Source organism: Anabrus simplex, chromosome 10, assembly GCF_040414725.1.
Source record: "Anabrus simplex isolate iqAnaSimp1 chromosome 10, ASM4041472v1, whole genome shotgun sequence".
In the NCBI taxonomy this organism is placed as follows: Eukaryota; Metazoa; Arthropoda; class Insecta; order Orthoptera; family Tettigoniidae; genus Anabrus; species Anabrus simplex.
In genome coordinates this window covers 43,958,203-43,977,852 of record NC_090274.1, presented here as the reverse complement: position 1 = coordinate 43,977,852, position 19,650 = coordinate 43,958,203, and the positions used below count along the sequence as shown (strand labels likewise).

Genomic DNA, 19,650 nt, shown 5'->3' with positions numbered 1-19,650 from the left:
TTTTCAGACACAGGTTGTATATCAAGAGCAGTGTATTGGGACTAACACTAACATCCAGTCTGTGTCAGGGAAATGAACTAGACACGGTTAAAATCCCTGTCCTGGCCGGCATCGAATCCAGGACCCTCTGAGCCAAAGGCCTCGATCTTGACCATTCAGCTGAAGAGCTAGATAAAATATAATTTCTACACAAAGTAGGAAATTTTTTTATACAATTGCTCCAGGGATGAATATAAATAAAGATTTCTATAATGACAGGCCAACTCACCAAGCTTCACTCCCTCCAGCAATGTGAGAAATGAATGATTCAGCATCCTTTCTGCTGACATCCAGGCAAGTATGTCACAACCTTCAGATCTGGCAAAAAGTATGAAAAGAATAAAAATTAGTTATTTAACTTAAGGACTACTGACACAAGGGCCTTACACAATATACTGTATATGTGAAATCTGTTAGAAATGTTTCACAACCTCTGATGAGATTACTACATAATTTATTCTGACTGTGACTGCAGAACAGAAAATGAAGCACAATCCCAGCATTTTGTATGTAGGAGAAGGCTTGACTTCATTGAAGACTTCCATTAAAAACTACTTGACTTCTCTGTCTTTACATAGTAGTCCATGTATGTTTCTTTGTGTAACTATGGAGGTACACTGAATATAAATTGATTTTAACTTCCCATTCTACAAGTTTTACCAATACATGGAAAATTCACTAATTTCAAACAATCTGGAATGATAAGATATGCTGAAGATGATTTCAATGTGATATTTTGAAAGTATTCTCTAGACAGAGAATTCATCTCAAAGGGACTGGATATATATATATAAGATTAATAAATGATTTACCTTAAAAGAAATAAAATAATTCAACAAATGCTGAAAACATAAGTAACAAGCATTTTTTAATACTATGAAAACGTGATTGCTGAATACAGGCTCTAATATATTTCTTCCCAAAGACAGAAACAAACAATCAAAGTAAATAATTAATATCCCTCTACATCTCCCAGGTATGACGTTAAACTGCCTTCACTGAGAGACCAGCACAGTACGTGGTCTCCATCCAACAAACCCAGAACGCCAGGGATAGCTGCTGAAAAGGTGAACAATGACATCAAATATGCTTGCAGGAAAGACAAAAATGAACGCATTAAGAAACTGTGTTCTGAGTTAGTGAACCATGCAACAGAGAATCACTCCAAAGAACTCCAAAGAGAATTCAAGCCTAGGACACAGATCATCCAGGAAAGCAAAAAAATATCATCAATGACAGGTAAGGCATAGCCAAAGTGTGGCAGAATTATTGCATCCAACTGTTTCAGAATGAACCAGAACACAGGCCTTAAGGAAATGAAGAAGACCTAGTACCATTAATTCTTAGATAAGGGTTAGAAAGTGCAGTGAAAAAGCTACAAAATGGGAGAGCCCCTGGCTCTGATGGAATCCCTGCCAAAGTGCTGAAGAACGTAGGTGAGCTCGGCATTGACGTTCTTCACAGGCTGTGTCAGAAGATCTGAACAGCTGGGACCTGGCCAGAACAATGGGGCCACTCCGTCTTTATAACACTATTCAAAATGGCTCCCCTCTTGTCTATGAATAATACAGAACAATAGCTCCCATTTCCCGTGCCAGCAAAGTAATGCACACGATAATGACCAAGAGGCTAAAGACCTTCCTTCTCCCACAAACACCAGACGAGCAGACTCGGTTCATTCCACGCAAAGAAACTTGTGAGTAATTAACGTCTGGCAGCTCGTGGAGAAGACAAGAGAATTCAATGTCACGATGTACCTGTGTTTTGTGGGCTATAAAAGAGCTTTCGACAAGGTAAAATGGTCAAAACTGTGGATCATTCTCATCGAAATGGCGACACCGAGACACCTAGATTCACAATTAAGTATTTATTTATTTTCCACCTAGTCGATACAATGATTGCTTAAGGCAATTTTTAATGGTCAAAAGTGGTACATGTTTCGTATATTATCAACATCTTCAGCCACATAACACTGTTTAGATGAAAAATATATAAAATTGACAAAGTAATGCTTTAGAGGAAGTGTCCTTAAAATTAACATAAGATTGACAAGATTAAAACAAACAAATAACTCAAGAGAAAATATATAAATTATTTCTACAATAGAAAGCAGTCGTCAAGGAAACACTTGTACAATATTCCATAGAGAAATTGTCCTAATAAATATTCTTTTCTTAATAATTCATGAAAAAAGATCAATTTATAAATTAAAAATTATACAATTTATAACTAATTATCGAAATGAAGAAATCCTGATATCACAGTGCGGCTCTTATTATTAATGTAGATGAAAATATAACTAATTCCTAGTTGTCAAATCTTATTAAGCCTGCTTTCCTTTGGAACAGTAACTCCTGTCATTCTTTTACAGTTTTGCGCCGGGTGTAATATTGATGATGCGTTCTTCCTTGCTCTTGTACCTGAGGAGGTGGAGGAGCGGGAGATATAGGTGTGTCAAGAACTTCCTTGCTGTCACCTATAGCTTCAACTGAGGAGGAATAAGTTGTAGCGCTATCTGTAGGTGGAGAAATTCCAATTCTTTTTTCGTGATCCTTCTCAAGCACTTGATCCAGAAACTGTACTCTTCAAACACGGCAACGATACGAGTCAACGATACCTTCTCAAATGTCTTCTCGCCTCTTACTAAAGCAAGAGAGGGGTGCATTCTTTCCCCTCTCTAATTTAAAATCTACACTGAGTACATCATGAGGGAGGTATTTGAAGACAGGAATGGTGGCAATGTAGTTTATGCAGACAACTAATTCATCTTCGATTTGCAGACGACACCTTGACTGTTTCCAAAGATAAGCATGATCTAGAGACTATCAGGCAGAGCATAGAAGAACAAAGAAGAGTGTATGGATTTCAAATCAACACCCAGAAGACCAAAGTGATGATTATAGATCGGCCTAAAAACAACCTGCCTGATATCGTGAGGGTTGCTAACTATGAAGCGGTTAGGTGCTTTGAGTACCTTGAATTTGTTGTCTCTAACACTGGGACTATGAACCTGAGGTCTACACGCACACTGCAATGCAGAAGAGTTCAACAGCAAAGCTTACTCGCATTTGGAAAGACACCTCCATTACAGCAACGACAAAACTTTTGCTTTTGCAGACACTCATTTTTCCCGTTGCCACCTATGCAGCAGAAACCTGGACATTAAAGATGACAGAATGCAGCAGGATTGCCTCTTTGGAAATGTGGAGCTACAGAGGAATATTGTGAATATCTAGGATGGCACATCAAACGAACAAGTCAATTCTAAAGACTATCGACAATTATCAAACAACAACAACTCAGGTTCTTCAGTTACATGGTTAGAAAGCCCAGTGGACTGAAGAAGATGATCGCTGAAGGGAAAGTTGCTGGACAAAGGCCCAGAGGACGTGCTCCTTTGAAATGAGTAGATCAACTCAAGAGCCTAATTGGAGAGAACTTGCAACAAGCCACTCCTAGGACAGAGACTCACGGAGACAGGTCGTCAAGAGGCTAGCTACATGATGCCACTACACACTCATGGAGAGTTAGAATAAGACACAAATGTGTAACGCTATTGATGTTATGTCCCTACAAAGCTTATGCTATTGAAACACAAAGGTAAATGAGGTTGATACTTGGTCATTTTTAGCGTAGTGTTTCCCGTGACCACATATTGCATGTATCATATGTAGTATATAGAAAGATGTCATAAACACAGTGGCAGCGAGAGGGAGCAACATAAGTGCAAAGTTTGCATGTTTCCTTCTTTTATCACTAGTCGTTTAACGTAGCACTAACACATCAAAGATTTTTGGCAATGGCGTGATGGGAAAGGGCAAGGTACGGTAGCAGCCATGGCCAGAATTAAGGTACGGTCCCAGAATTCACCTGGTGTGAAAATGGGAAACCACAGAGAAGCTTCTTCAGGGCTGCCAACGGTGGGGTTCGAACGCATTATCTCCCGAATGCAACTTCACAGCTACGCAACCCTACCCATGCGACCAACTCGCTCAGTACGGAGACTGTCATTGTCCTATTGTGTTAGTCATACTTGTTCCTTCTCTTTCTCACTCTCCCCAAAGTGGCCTGTCACTGAGTTTATCCTAGTATGTGTTCCTTTCATGTTCTCATCACTATATACGTGACATGATTTATAATTTGTTTGATTTTTTTTTTCCATTACTTATATACTCACTTTAATCACCATCATTATCGTTGACCAACACCAGTTACCCGGGTGTGGTGTTTGAGTTCCCCTCATCTCTCTCTATCCATGAATCATTCTTCTTTCATAGCCCTCTCCCAACTTTCTCCTCTCTTTTACATCTAAATTAGGCCATTTTTCTCTAGGCCTACCCATTGGCCTTCTCCCTTCTATTCTCTTCCATATCCCCTTCTTGGTGGAACTCATTCCTTTTACAGTACATCAACAAATCACTTCAGTCTTGCCTTCTGGATCATCTGTAGTAGGGTGTCTCCTACTCGTGCTTCTCAGACTTTATTGTTCATATCATCATCATCATCATCATCATGATCATTGTCTCACTCCAGTCGCCCAGGTATGGTTAACAAGCCTCCTCCACTCCTTTCTGCCCTTCCACTTTTCCTGCTCCATTACTTCTGCCACATCCAATCCAGCTTCTCTAATGTCCTTCCAAATCTGATCCATCCACCTTCTTCTCGGTCTTCCAACTGGTCTCTTTCCCTTAACTTCTCTTTCCAATTCCATTCTTGCTACCCGTTCCTTTCCCATTCTTTTTACATGTCCAAACCATCTCAGTCTTGCTTTCTGTATGTTCTGTACGGTACTAACAGTTCTATACTTAGCTCTTCTCTGATTTCAATATTCTGAATTCTACCCTTGTCTTTTTAACCGATGTTCTTAAAAATTTAATTTCTACTGCTTGGATCTTACTATCCTGTCTCTTATTAGTTATCAGCATTTCTAGTCCGTATGTTACAATTGATATAAAATACTGTTTATATAATATTAATTTCGTTCTCTTGGGTACTTTGTCATCCCATAAAAGCTCTCTGACTTGATGATAAAATGTTGTACCTTTACTTAGTCTGTTATTAATTTCAGGGTTGATTTGATTACTTCCATTAATAATGCTACCCAGATATGTAAACTGTTCTACATTCTCTAACCGTTCTCCGTCTATGTTCACTTGGCTTCTCTTTCTCTTTATCACAATGCATGACTACAGTTTTCTTTTTACTAATTACCATTCCAAACTCCTTCAGATTTTCATTCCAAATGTCCAGTCTCCTTTGTACTTCCCTTTCTTCCTTTCCCTAAATCACCACATCATCTCCAAATACCAAAGCATTCACTTCATCACTACTGATACTCTGTTTTACATGTTTTATGATTTCATCCATCAATATAATAAACAATAATGGCGACAGCGCACTTCTTTGCTTGAGACTTTATTTTTTTTGTAAAAAATGTTTCAGAGTCACAATTCCCCACTTGTACACTGCTTTTACTCTCATGATACAACATTTTTTATCTTGTTAATTAATGATTTTGGTACATTCCTTTACAGTAGGCATTCCCATACATGTTTTCTCTTAACTGTATCATAAGTTTTTTCCAGATCCAAAAATACGAAGATGATTTCCTTGTTACTTTCCAGATGTTTTCCCATTATCATTCGCACTGTAAATATCAAGTCTATTTGTGATCTATTCAGTCTAAAGCCATATTGTTCTTCCTCTAACTGTGTTTCTATTATATCCCTCCGTCTTTTGTCTATGACTTTCTCCATTATTTTTAGCCCATGTGATAACAGGGTTATACCTCTCTAATTTTCACATTTCTACCTATTTCCTTTTTTGAACAATGGTACAATGCTTTCTGTTGCCAATCTTCAGGTATCCTTTCATCCTTCCATTTGGCATTGAGGGCTCGGTATAGCCACTGTAGTCCAATGCTTCCTGCTGCCTTAATCATATCAGCATTGAATTAGACTTTTCCACTTGCTTTACCTTTGGTGATTGCCGTTTCAAGTTCCAACCATATTATTGGGTTCTCTTCTTTTTCTCCATCTGTTATTTCCATTTTCTTATCTACTTCTTCCTCCAAGCAGTCATCCTCCTTATAAAGTTTTTCAAAATACTTTGCCATCACCTTCTGAAGACCCTTTTCGTCATGTACTATGGATCCATCTTCTCTTTCTAATGCCTTGATTTTTCCTTGATTTATTCGTTCCGATCTTATTACTCTGTATAGTAGTTTCTGATTTTGTCAACTATCTTGCTCAATTTTGTAGGTAAACTCCCCCCAAGATTTCTCCTTTTCTTTCTTGATACCCCTCTTTACTTGTAGCTCCAATCTTTTGTATTCCACATGTAACCATTCTATCTTATTCTGATTCCGCTGATAAGTTTTTTGCTTTTCCTTATCCATTTCTTTCTTCGCCTTGTTCCTTTCTTTTATTTCTGTTTTTATTTTGTCTGTCCACCACTGTGTCTCCTTTCCCTTAACTTTTGCTTTTGTTTTCCCGCATATCTCAATTGCTGCTTCCAAAAATGTCTGTCTTAAATTGTCCCACTCTTCTTCTCAACTTCGTATTTCCGTGTTAGGCAATTTCCTTTTTATCCAATCTTAGAATGTCATTCTTTTATCCTCCTCCTCCAATTCCCAAATCCTGATCTTTGGTTTCTTCTTCAGTACAATTTTAGGGATTTTTACTTGTTTTAATTCCACAATTAACAATCTATGATCACCTTCCATACTTTCACTGGGGATTATCTTTGTATTCATTCCCCATTCTCAGTCTGTTATTATAAAATCGATGAGTGTTCCATACTGTCCATCCCAACTATATCGGCTGATCTTATGGCTATTCCTCTTCATAAACCATGTGTTCTTTATTAACAGGTTATTTCTGATACAAAAGTCCAACAGTTTCTCTCCATCTTCATTTCTATCACCATACCCATGTGGGCCCAGAACATTCTCATATCCCATTCTATCAGTTCCCACATGAGCATTCAGATCTCCCATTATCATGATCCCATCTCCAAAAATATGTGTTTCCAGTTCATTGAGGAAATCATCTTCTTTCTCGCTACATACACATGTACTATCTTCAATAGTTCCTTGTTTACATGTATGTGCATTGTTATAATTCTTTCATTTACATACTCAAATTCAGCTATTGGTTCATGTACCCCTTTCTTAGTTTCTTCATTCCTTTCCCTTTCCATTTTACTTCACTTAATCTTAGGATGTAGAGTTTTCGTCTCTCCATTATATCAATCAATTCACTTTCCTTCCCATTCATTGTTAAAATATTTATCGTTCCAAATCGGGTTTTGTTCTCTGATCTAACACTTGCACGAACATCAGCATTACCATCATACTGTGCAACTGTAGTCAGAGACTTGTCAGTTCCATTTCCATTTTTAAACTTCCATCCGAGGCTTGTATTATAGTCGAAAGCAAGTACAAATTTACTCGTCTGCCAACCTGCTAAGCCTAATGCATCTGAGGATTTTCTTTCGAGGTTTACTTCCTTAGCCTTTGAAGATCCCTTTTCTCCACAAAGCAGTGGTTTCCTCTTCTAATTTTCCTCAGGGAGAATGGGTTGCAATGAGGGTTATAAATTTCATGTTGTTGGTCCGTATTGAACTGTTGTTGTTACTCATATGCAGGGGTCGAAAAATACCGGGCGCCCAGTCGCCATGGCGCCTGAAAATTTTTACCTGGCGCCTAAATTTTCAAATTCGGTTTTGAAAATTTATTTTTTGAAATCCGGAGTTCCCTTACATGTACGTTCCCATCACTTTACAAAGTAACAAGGCGTGTGGTGTTTCACGTTGTTTTCTGTAGCTCATATATTCTAATATGTGCAATAAACATTTTCTGTGCTTCTGGCAGTCTTGAATTCTGTAATTGCTCTTCGTACCTTGGAACTGGACGTTTCAGTTCTGCGCGGGAGCTGCCTAGCGGTCATGGGAGATATCGGTGTAACTCGTCCAACAAGTATCCTTACATGTGGACATATCGTAACACATCGACTTCCATTACAGATGATCGGCTATCGGTAGCCGAGTACAAAGATCAGACCAGAGTTGTGGAGAAATGCAGAGAACTACTACGAGAAATAATTCCACAAACACTACATTACCACCATCCTTCCCGTGACTAGCCGTTCCTCAACTATTGCCGCCTAAGCAGTGCTGATAAATTCCCGTGGAATTCATTCTTTGCATTTAGAACATACGGAATGACGTGTTTATCAATTCTTGTATTTTCACCGAACAATATTTATGCTTTTAATTTAATTACAGCATCACGGTATTGAACGGTTTGCACTTTATAAATACGGTTGTGTTTATTCCTGTGCGTTTACGGAAAATTTGCAACGTAGCATCAGACATCGAAGCTCGCGAACTCGGAAGCATTTAACGCTGGTGTATTTTACGTTTCTGTGCTATACTTGAGAAAATCGGCAAAATGAAACGAACAAAACCGCACAAATTGACTGATGTGAGTAACAGTGTCTTCTTTCAGATTTCTTCATAAGTAGGGCCCATAAATGTAACACAAAGTGATACAAAAGGGCGTGAATGTGAGAAAACACTTGATGGAAGTGCCGACTGTAGAGTTCAGGACGACAATGACCAGCGTGAAATTTATGGTGTTCAAGACAATGATAGGTCAAACATCAAAAATACGTCAAAATTTCAATTTTCAGGCAAACGGAAATTTCAGCACTTTCAGCGAAGTGCGTAAAGAAAATGAATGCTAATGTTACAGCATATGAATGCATTGTTCATGGCATCTTATTATATTGCAAAAAATAACAGACCCTACACTGATATTGAAGGTTTGGTTACATTGTTAAGCAAGCTGAATGTTACTGATTCAGAGAAGTATGAGAATGATACACAATGCAGAGAATCGTAGCTGGAATGACTACCATGGCTGTGCTATGAAGAAGGAATTGCGAAGTGCAAATTATGCATTAACTTTCGTAGTATTGCCGACAAACATTCTAAAGGTGTATCCGGATTTTCAGGACCATTTAAACTGGAAATGTTTAAAACAAACGAAAAATTCTATCCTCACTCGAAGTGTTAGGAGGCTGAAAAAATGGCGTAACAGCCCCTAAGTGCCTTGGCCTACCAAGCGACCGCTGCTCAGCCCGGAGGCCTGGAGATTATGAGGTGTCGTGGGGTCAGCACGACGAATCCTCTCGGCCGTTATCCTTGGTTTTCTTGACCGGGGTCGCCATCTCACCTTCAGATAGCTCCTCAACTGTAATCATGTAGGCTGAGTGGACCTCGAACCAGCCCTCAGATCCAGGTCAAAATCCGTAACCTGGCCGGAAATCGAACCCGGGGCCTCCGGGTAAGAGGCAGGCACACTACCACTACACCGCGGGGCCAGCAGGAGACTGAAAGTTTCATGAAAAATCCTGAATGTGCACTTTTAGCGAGGTGCGTCAAGGAAATGAATGCTAAAAAAAACAGACCCTACACTGATTTTGAAGGTTTGTTTGCATTGTTAAGCATGTTGAATGTTACTGGTGGGAAATCAAACAGGCACATGTAGTGTAATTTTAAAAGATGCTGCCCTTGAAGGTGACTGGTGATTATTTGGGTTAGTATATCTTAAAATATAAATTTACATTCTTATATGAAATGAGACTATACTACTTAAGGTCACATTTCAAAAATAATACGTAGCTTTATCCTAGTCTAACCTGTGGTATTCATAATGTATATTTGTGAAAAATGTGCTGGCTCCTGATGAAAAGGGGCTGGCTACTGAATTATTTCTATTTTCTTCTACCCCTGCTCATATGTTAGAATGGGTTGCCTCATCCACCATCTTCGCCATTCCGATGGTCTCCTTCTCTGCCTAAGATGCTGTTAAGGTCTTCACCCGTAACCCTGGGCATGGGTCCACGTTATACCCTGTGAGACTGGGTCCCTGCCTGAACTTAGCTCTGCTTCACACCGGCCTACTGATGTGGAGGAAATACACCCCTGCAACATGGATGCACCAGACAAGAATTACTCAAGTGAAGGAGCTGGGTTAATGGTTGTGTATGATGCCACAACCAATTATGTCTTTTCTGGTCTTCTGGATCATGATGCATAGGAACTTAATTTCTGCTACTTGGATTTTGAGTTGTACTTCCTCGTTTATGTGGTGGTCTCCAGGATATATGCAAGGTTGGGGATATAATAGGTTTTATACAGTGTCCTCTTTGTTTTCAGCAGTTCTTGCTTATAGCACAGCACCCATATTGGTAAAAGTGTGTTGCCTTGCTGACTCAATTTGTCACCTCAGGACGGCAAAGCTTTTAGCAATAAACTGTAGAAGTATAATAAAGAGAGGAACAGAATTAATTAATATATATATATTTAGCAGATACTGCCATAAGTAGAGCCCGGATTTCCATGCACTATCAAATCTCAAAATATGCATGCATTCATGCACTATAATATGGCAAAACATGCACAATAAACCGGAAAATATGCACTATCAAAATTCAGTTTCTTTTGAAACTTTGTACAACTACCGTAATCTCTGCCAATCGTCTTTTATCGGTCAGCATATTCGTAAACACAGAAAATGATCTTTCTACGTCAGCAGAAGTGACAGGTGCACACTTAAATGAAGACATTTGGGACAAATTGTGGTAAAATTGTACGTCTTTTGCATTTTTACCACAATCCGTCTTATATAAGCTTGACGAATTCAAAGCTAGGATTTGTACGGATCACTTTGTTCGACCTACAGTATCTCCAGCTGCCGCAGCTACTTCTCCGCGCGATGACTGCAGACACGTTTGAATGTCATCAATAACTGGTATCGTTTGCATGCTGCGATAACAAAGACGTGTGACAAGTAAGAGTTCTGGGTAGGATATTCCATGATAACAGAAGAGGGTTCAGTGCAAAATCAAGGTTTGTAAGCTGCCATCTCAGTAACGCGGAGTCACAGAAGTGCGATACAAGAGATACAACAAATGAGCCGCCAAATGAGCCGTCAATGAGTAATGCACAATTTAAGGTTCAATTTATAGCAGTGTATAACTGGGACACATTATTCCTAAGAATTACAGAAATCGACTTGGGGACTTCCAGCTTACATCAATGTTTACTCAAGCAACAGATAAGAAAGTGTTTTGTTAATTGGATTATAGGACTTCTGCCGTATGTACTAACTTTGGTCGTTAGATAGGATGCCAGGAATACATTCTCCCCATCTCTCAGTAATAGACATACTGTATAACATAGAAAAATGGTCCCAAATTCTGCAAACGAAAATTCATAAAAGGCATTATCATCCAAGTTAACATTATATATGCGCCAAAGTTAGAAAAAAACGTCCAAATATTCGCTATTACATCCAAAATCTTCAAAATATGCATTATGCATGAATTTTCTTCTAAAAAGGCCAAAACATGCAAACATGCACGGAAAAAGAACGGTTATTTGGAATCGTTAAGCCATAAAACGAATATTTGCAAAGTTTGAGAAGTGTAACTAGCTTATTTAAAAACATGCATTTGCATGGAAATCCGGGCTCTAGTCATAAGACTTGAATCACGACTGAGAAGTAGCATTATGAATGCAGAAAAATGTACTCCCAGAACTGGAGTATTGATCATAGAGACAGGATTGAATCGAAATACTGGTGCAAGAAAAGTTTCTAAACTATAAAAAAGTTAAAAAGTTAAAGATAAGAAATGTGGAATACTAGGTGTAAAGTTAATTTCTAAAGATAATAATAGGCAGCTTTATGTTCTTAGCGTGTACAGAGCTGGAAAAGGTAACACTGACACAGAATTATTTGATGAGAAAGATGACAATGATTATGATGATTTTTTAAAGGGGCCAAACAGCTAGGTGATCAACTATGTGGAAAACTATACTGAAAGGAACATGATTTAAGCAGGTAATCTCAATTTACTGCATGCTAACTGGGAAGGTATTGTGAATCACAGAAAACAGGACAAACAAATGGTAAATAAGTCAATCTGGGAAGAACAGCTCGATCAGAAAGCAATGGAATCAACTAGAGGGAGAATATTCCATTCTGATGTCATCGAGAGAACCGAAACTGATGTAAACAAAGAACATCCGCGGTCTTCATGTTGAATGGAGAATGACCGGGCTCCTTCCGAACACATTGCAAGAGCCACGTGTGGTTGTCTAGGAACTGTCATTACCTCGCCTGATTACCGCGATTACATCAGACATGTCAGCTACCACTGGTGTCAAAATGTAGATGAATTACAATGATAATATGGATTATAAAGAAAATTATATTCACTGTCCATGAGGAATAAACAAGCAAATGACATATGACCCCTGTGTATAAAGGAAAGGGTGATAGACATAAAGCTGAAAATTACAGGCCAGTAAGTTTGACATGCGTTGTATGTAAGCTTTAGAAAGGCATTCTTTCTGATTATATTAGACATGTTTGTGAAATTAATAACTGGTTCGATAGAAGGCAGTTCAGTTTTAGGAAAGGTTATTCCACTGAAGCTCAACTTGTAGGATTCCAGCAAGATATAGCAGGTATCATGGATTCTGGAGGTCAAATGGACTGTATCACGATTGACCTGTCTAAAGCATTTGATAGGGTGGATCATGGGAGACTACTGGCAAAAATGAGTGCAATTGGACTAGACAAAAGAGTAACTGAATGGGTTGCTATATTTCTAGAAAATAGATCTCAGAGAATTAGAGTAGGTGAAGCTTTATCTAACCCTGTAATAATTAAGATGGGAATTCCTCAAGGCAGTATTATCGGACCTTTATGTTTTCTTATATATATAAATGATATGAGTAAAGGTGTGGAATCAGAGGTAAGGCCTTTTGCGGATGATGTTACTCTGTATAGAGTAATAAATAATTTACAAGATTCTGAGCAACTGTAACGTGACCTCGATAATGTTGTGAGATTGACAGCAGGCAATGGTCTGTTGATAAACGGGGTTAAAAGTCAGGTTGTGAGTTTCACAAATAGAAAAAGTCCTCTCAGTTTTAATTACTGCGTTGATGGGGTGAAAGTTCCTTTTGGGGATCATTGTAAGTATCTAGGTGTTAATATAAGGAAAGACCTTCATTGGGGTAATCACATAAATGGGATTGTAAATAAAGGGTACAGATCTCTGCACATGGTTATGAGGGTGTTAAGGGGTTGTAGTAAGGATGTAAAGGAGAGGGCATATAAATCTCTGGTAAGACACCAACTAGAGTATGGTTCCAGTGTATGGGACCCTCACTAGGATTACCTGATTCAAGAATTGGAAAAAATCCAAAGAAAAGCAGCTCGATTTGTTCTGGGCGATTTCCGACAAAAGAGTAGCGTTACAAAAATGTTGCAAAGTTTGGGTTGGGAAGAATTGAGAGAAAGAAGAAGAGCTGCTCGACTAAGTGGTATGTGATTGAAATAATAACATTAAGTTATGGTATGTTCTGATCTGTCAGTGGAGAGATGGCGTGGAATGACATTAGTAGACGAATACGTTTGAGTGGCGTTTATAAAAGTAGGAAAGATCACAATATGAAGATAAAGTTGGAATTCAAAAGGACAAACTGGGGCAAATATTCATTTATAGGAAGGGGAGTTAGGGATTGGAATAACTTACCAAGGGAGACGTTTAATAACTTTCCAATTTCTTTGAAATCATTTAGGAAAAGGCTAGGAAAACAACAGATAGGGAATCTGCCACCTGGGTGACTGCCCTAAATGCAGATCAGTATTGATTGATTGATTGATTGATTGATTGATTGATTGATTGATTGATTGATTGATTGATTGATTGATTGATTGATTGGTGGATGTGAGGTTATGCCCAAAATGTAAATACGTAATAAATAATTTACAGTGGCACATATAAGGCAAAAATTCACACTATTAATATTTAATATTTCAATAAAACTGAATATTTCAATACAGTTTTGAAAAGGCAATATTAAAGAAAATTGAAAAAAAAAAGTACTTCACATATTTAGAATCTGATAGAGGACGACTCCTTACAAGTCAGATTCCTCTCTCTCCTCTTTCTCACTGCTGCTCGTATCATTCGGATTAATGACAAGGCGGTCAGCAGTTATATCGCATGGATCACCTGCATCACAGAATCTCAGCTCTCCCATCACCATGTGATAAAAGGCATGCCACATTTCAGCTGTGAAACTCACCGGAGCCTCGTTATGTCCTGACTTCGAGTTTTATTATTACGCACAACATATCCATTTACTACGATCCACACCAACTCAGTGGAGGGAATGGAGGTAAAGCTCAAGCCATTGTGAACGATGTTATTGAGATTAAAGGTCCAATACGGTGTGAACGGACAAAGTCATAGAAGCTAGAGATACAACATGACGGTTCAAGCATGAAGGCATGGGTCCCCGGCATTCTTCGGTTTGAATTAATTATATTACTGACAAATAATCGGTTCTTGCTTATTATTCTGACTGATATTATTTGAGAAATTATATTTTGGACACTGTGCATGTAGGATCGGATTATGCTATAACCTCGCTAACAAACTACTTTGATGTCTCCGCGCAGGCGTTCTGCGGTAGCATCAACAAATAAATGTCAATATGAGCATGTGCTTATGTTTACAGCATGACTGGTTTTCTCGGTGATGGCGGTATAGATACGGTATTGATAAAACAAGATGATTTCTATAGAGAAACTGAAGTGATAGATGGCTCAAGTACTCATGAAGCTAATTTAGTCAATAATAATTTGATGGAAAGGAAGGTAGTAAGTTTAATAAGGCAGTACAAGACCCATGGTGGGGTCTCGGGTTCAAGCTATGATGCATGTGTGGACTTGGCTCCGTTTTACAGTCAGATTCCGCATCTGATTCTATCCCTATCTGGAGGGATGTATTCATTATTGAGTGTTGCTTGGTAGAGTGGTGGCTTGTTTGTATATCAAGATGAGTGTATTGGGACTAACACTAACATCCCGTGCTGGAATGAGAGGAACTGACACGGTTAAAATGTCCATCCTGGCCGGTCAATCATTTTTACACAATGTAGGAAAAAGTTTTATAGGGCTGCTCCAGGGATGAATATAAAGGTAAGTTTACTCACCAAACTTTACTCCCTCCAGCAATGTGAGAAATAACTGATTCAGCATCCTTTCTGCTGACATCCATGCAGGTAAGTCACATCCTTCAGATCTGGGGAAAAATACAACAGAATTAAAATATGTTGTTTAATTTCGGGACTACAGACACAAAGGCCATCAGCATTATACAATATACTGTATATGAGAAATTTGTTAGAAGTGTTTCACAATCCTGTGATGGTATTACTACATAATTTTATAAGGCTGTGATTGGTAAAGATACTGCACAACAGAAAATGACGCACAATCCTAGCATTTTGTATGTGGGAGAAAAGCTTGGCATCATTCAAGACATCCATTAAAAACTGCTTAACCTCTCTGTCTTTCCTTAGTTGTCTATGTATGTTTATTTACACAAATACAGGGTCTCTCTCATACACCCAGACCGAGCGCACGGTGTTTGTACTCTGCGCTACAGCAGCTGCCTCAGCCCAACTTACGTTGCACGCGGCCACCCTGCTTTAAGCGTGTACACAATATTACACGAAAACTTACCTTATAAAGAGGGGCTTCATAAACACCATTAGGATTTTCTGCACACCAATAGCAAGAGTTATGACTGTTCACTGGCCGCACTTAAGCGACTGCAGCTATCGAGCTCGGTGCTCTATATTTTTGCTTCTCTTTACTATCTCCCTCTCTCCTTCTACCTCCATTCCATAATACTTTGACATTTTAATATGCTCTTTCCTTTCCTTTTCTTCCATACCTTTATTTTTCTTACCCCACAGGTCCTTGAGACTCCTACTTCTTCCTTTCATCATCTCATCCTTCCTTTTCACCCCTCGAACCATCAAACTCTATATCTGATTTTTCTTGAGAAACACTCTCCAACACCACTTCTTGTTCATGTGTCCTCATATTTGATCCCTCACTGCACTGACCGCTTGACCCTTCGTTGGTTACAGTTCTTACCTCGTCACCTTGCTCCTCTTGATCAGCAACCTGCCTTCCATCTTGCCGTGATGCCAGGTCCTCTTCCTGTTTAAGCTTCTCTTTCATGAATTTCAATTTTGCCACCGTCCAGACACGCCACCATTTACCGTTAGATACAGCCAACTGTTGGTCCCTTATATACGATCTAAGATCCTGATATGTGGCTCTCCCTAGATGTTTCTTCAGAATTCTCAAGTTCTCGCTCCCTTCCCTTCCCTTCCCTTCCCATGTCCCTCTTGACCCAAGTAACTTACAAGTTACTCGCATTTCTTAGCACTATTTCCACCATTAGGGTAGATAATAACTTAACTTTAATTGGTCTATATGGCCTTTCACTTTACGTACCCTCTCAGCATCATCTATGTCAACTTTGTTGAAATTAATTTTCATTTTGTTTTGGATAACGTCTACCACTTTGGATATAATTTCTACTTTCTTCTCTCTCCCTTCTTCCTGCAGCCCGTATATCCATATACATTTCTTCATCCTTTCCTGACTGATGTCTTCCATCTCCTTCTTCAATATAGACACCTCCTTTTTCCAGGTTTTTAACTTTCTCTCTTAATGTCTCAATTTCTTTCTCATTACTTCCTACCGTACCTTTTTCACTGTATCTCCCATTTTGTTTTGAAGTCATTCCTTCATATTTCCGTATTCGTTACTTGGTCTTGCATCATTTCTTTATCTGCTCAAAATAGCCATTATGTTTATTTACTTCTCTCACCACCTCCCTAATCTTCTCCACGTCTTCCCAGCTCATGCTGCCACTAGCACTTGGGCCGGGGTTCAACTCCACGCCCCCGATAACTAGTAGCATGGTAATCACCGCAGCCAAAAATAGCCCTTCGCTGCCAGTTCCTGATGGTCGCTCGGTACTGCTCGACTCCCACCATGCCTCTCCGCACTCGCCACTCTACACGTCCATACCTGTTGCTTGCTTAAGGCCCTATGTATTTAAAAAGAACCTAACATGCAAGTTTTTGAGGTTATGTTAGGAATTATTACATCTATCGGCAGGCAAATTATTGGTGTGTCTGTCTAACGGGAGAACAGTTGTATTACTCCGTTCTCACATATTTTAAATGATGAAAATTAAACCCCATTTCATAATATTCCTAACAAGAAACTGAGGAGTTCGTAATATCCCTTAAGTCCCGTTACTGTTTATATTATGAATGCAGTACTTAATTATATTTAATAATTAATGTAGGAACATTCAACTTACGTGAAGTTTTTTTTTTTTTTTTTTTTTCAAATAATAGAAAAATCGACTTCGGTCCTGCGAGAATTTCTTCGTGCTCCTTTTACTGACATCTCAGCTTGATAGAAAAAAAACCCGTCTGATTACTAACACAGAGCTAAAGAGCACTCCACACTTATAACTGAACGTTCCTGTTAACGTTACCATCACATTTTTAGTAAACAAACATCTAAAAAACACAAAAATATTTAATTATGCAAACCCACGTGCAAAAACACACCACCAAAACATCAAACCATCACAACAACTGGTGAATTTTTAAGCATCGTAATCAATGTCGCCAACGTTTCCATTCATTTCTTTTCGTAAGTGGGAAATTGTTGTTTTACTGCAACCTAAAGACTAGCTTAGGAGCTACAACTTGTATTTTATCACAAATAAAGTGAACCTAACTATCTTATTTGCTGCTCGCATTCAAAGTATTGACAAGCACTACCATGTTTTTTTAATATAGTTCTTTTCAATTTTTCAAAGACCCTCAACCTGTTATCACAGTCTATAATATAGGCACCGTGCGTGTCGCTCTAGCGGCCGGGCGGAGAACAAGAAGTGAGGCAGACTCCAGACTCGCAGTAGCTGTTCTGTTATGAGTGAGCGTGTAGTTACTCCGATGAAAATGGCAGAGAAAAGGAGATCAAGTAAACGCAATCGTTGTGTTGCCGGATGTTCCAATACTTACGCAAATACAGGAAGTGAAGTACAATTTTATTGTTTTCCAAAACGAGCGATAGAAGTGGACCGAAGGAGGCGATGGATACAAGTAGTTAACCGAACGAAGTAAGTAGGTCTACACATACGTACTGCACATGTTTGCAATAAGTTCAATTGATCCGATTTAATTTCATTTTGGTTTTAATGTTTAGCACTGATGGATCACTTTGGCAACCTACGACTTATTCAAGAATATGTAGTGTACATTTCATCGGAAACAGAAGATCTGGACACCCACTAAGTCCTGCCTATGTTCTGACAATATTTCCGGATGAATACAAGAAGAGGAATGTGTCGCTGCGACCCAGCTTACAGCGCTTTCACAGACAACTCAAGCGATTAAAAAAGGAAGAATCAGACGGAAAATTTTCGAGAACAGTTTGCCCAAGTAACATAACCAAGGACGCATCCGTGGGAACAGAGGCATCTGATTTTCATTGTTCAGACTTCATGTTTTCTTGTTCAATAAATGAAAACGACGTAAATACACTGTATTCAAAGAATTAAAATATACAATATATTACAGAAATTGCCAACAGAACTTTTTCCACACGTGGATGACATCGTGTATATGTGTTTCGTGTTAACGAATTTGCAACCTCCAATAATTAAAGAATAGTTTAAGAATTGTTCTACCATCAGTTTGTTTTATATATTCCTTGTTTACATTTTGATCTGTTCAACGTTCAAAAAACAAAAATTGACAAATAAATACTTTATTATTATTATTAGGAATACCGCTAATGTTTGGCAAGTAATTATTGAAATAGAACTTTGTCATTTTGGTGAGACATTCCTCGACATACTTATTGTCCTAATAAATAGGTATTGTCAACTGTTGTGCTTTGCTATATACATATAGATCACATTTTTCCAAGCCAGTCATGTACATCAGTATTTGCATTTGTATGTAATACATATGACTTGTCTTTAACTGTATGTTATTTTGCTCGTCAAAGTAAAGATAACGTACTCGCACATTTCCTGACTCATCTACTATTGGTTTATCTTTACACGAAGATGGACACTTAACTTCTAACACTCTGTCAGCTACATTTCCTCTGAGAACTATGCCATCTGGAGATCCACAAATCCAAGGTTGTTTCTTGTGGATTATTAACCCACATCGAATAACACGAACACCAAATGAACTTCCATAGCATTCTATTGCTTCACATTCCATTTCACTTCCGTAAGAAAGATTGTTCAAAGCAGCTCCCCCAATTGGAGATTCAGTTACAAATGCGAGAGCTAAAGTATCAAAGTTATGTCGCCTAGTTTTGATCCGATGTGCTTTCGTGCTAGCAGATATTCTTATCTTTCTTTCTTGAAACCACCGAGGGCTTCCTGATTGAGATAGAGTTTCCAGGGAGATTTTAATTATATGATCTGTATCAACCTGCACTCTGCTGGTAAAAAACATTTCGTCACTCATAGTGCGAAAGGTGTATTTGTCTGGCAAGCGCACGTCGTTAGAGACTTGTAAATGTAATAGCTGTGTCACAATTTCCTCACATTCTTCTCTCTCCACATCATTCACTACCCTGTCTATCAATGTGATGACTACGGCCCTGCACGATTG

At 38.6% G+C, this 19,650-nt stretch overlaps 1 long non-coding RNA gene across 3 annotated transcripts in view; it reads right to left on the bottom strand.

Annotated features, from left to right (window-relative positions):
• Positions 1–17,590, bottom strand: part of LOC136882079 (uncharacterized) — a 40,853-nt gene extending 23,263 nt beyond the window's left edge. Inside the window, exons 1-3 of one of the 3 annotated variants that reach the window (XR_010861083.2) lie at positions 17,564–17,590; positions 15,124–15,212; positions 269–357 (exon numbers count right to left, since the gene is read on the bottom strand). This is a non-coding gene — a long non-coding RNA (uncharacterized lncRNA). Of the gene's footprint in view, positions 1–268; positions 358–15,123; positions 15,213–15,655; positions 15,866–17,321 lie in introns of those variants that run through there. The other 2 variants (XR_011018765.1, XR_010861084.2) reach the window with 2 other exon arrangements.
• Positions 17,591–19,650: the final 2,060 nt, after the last annotated feature.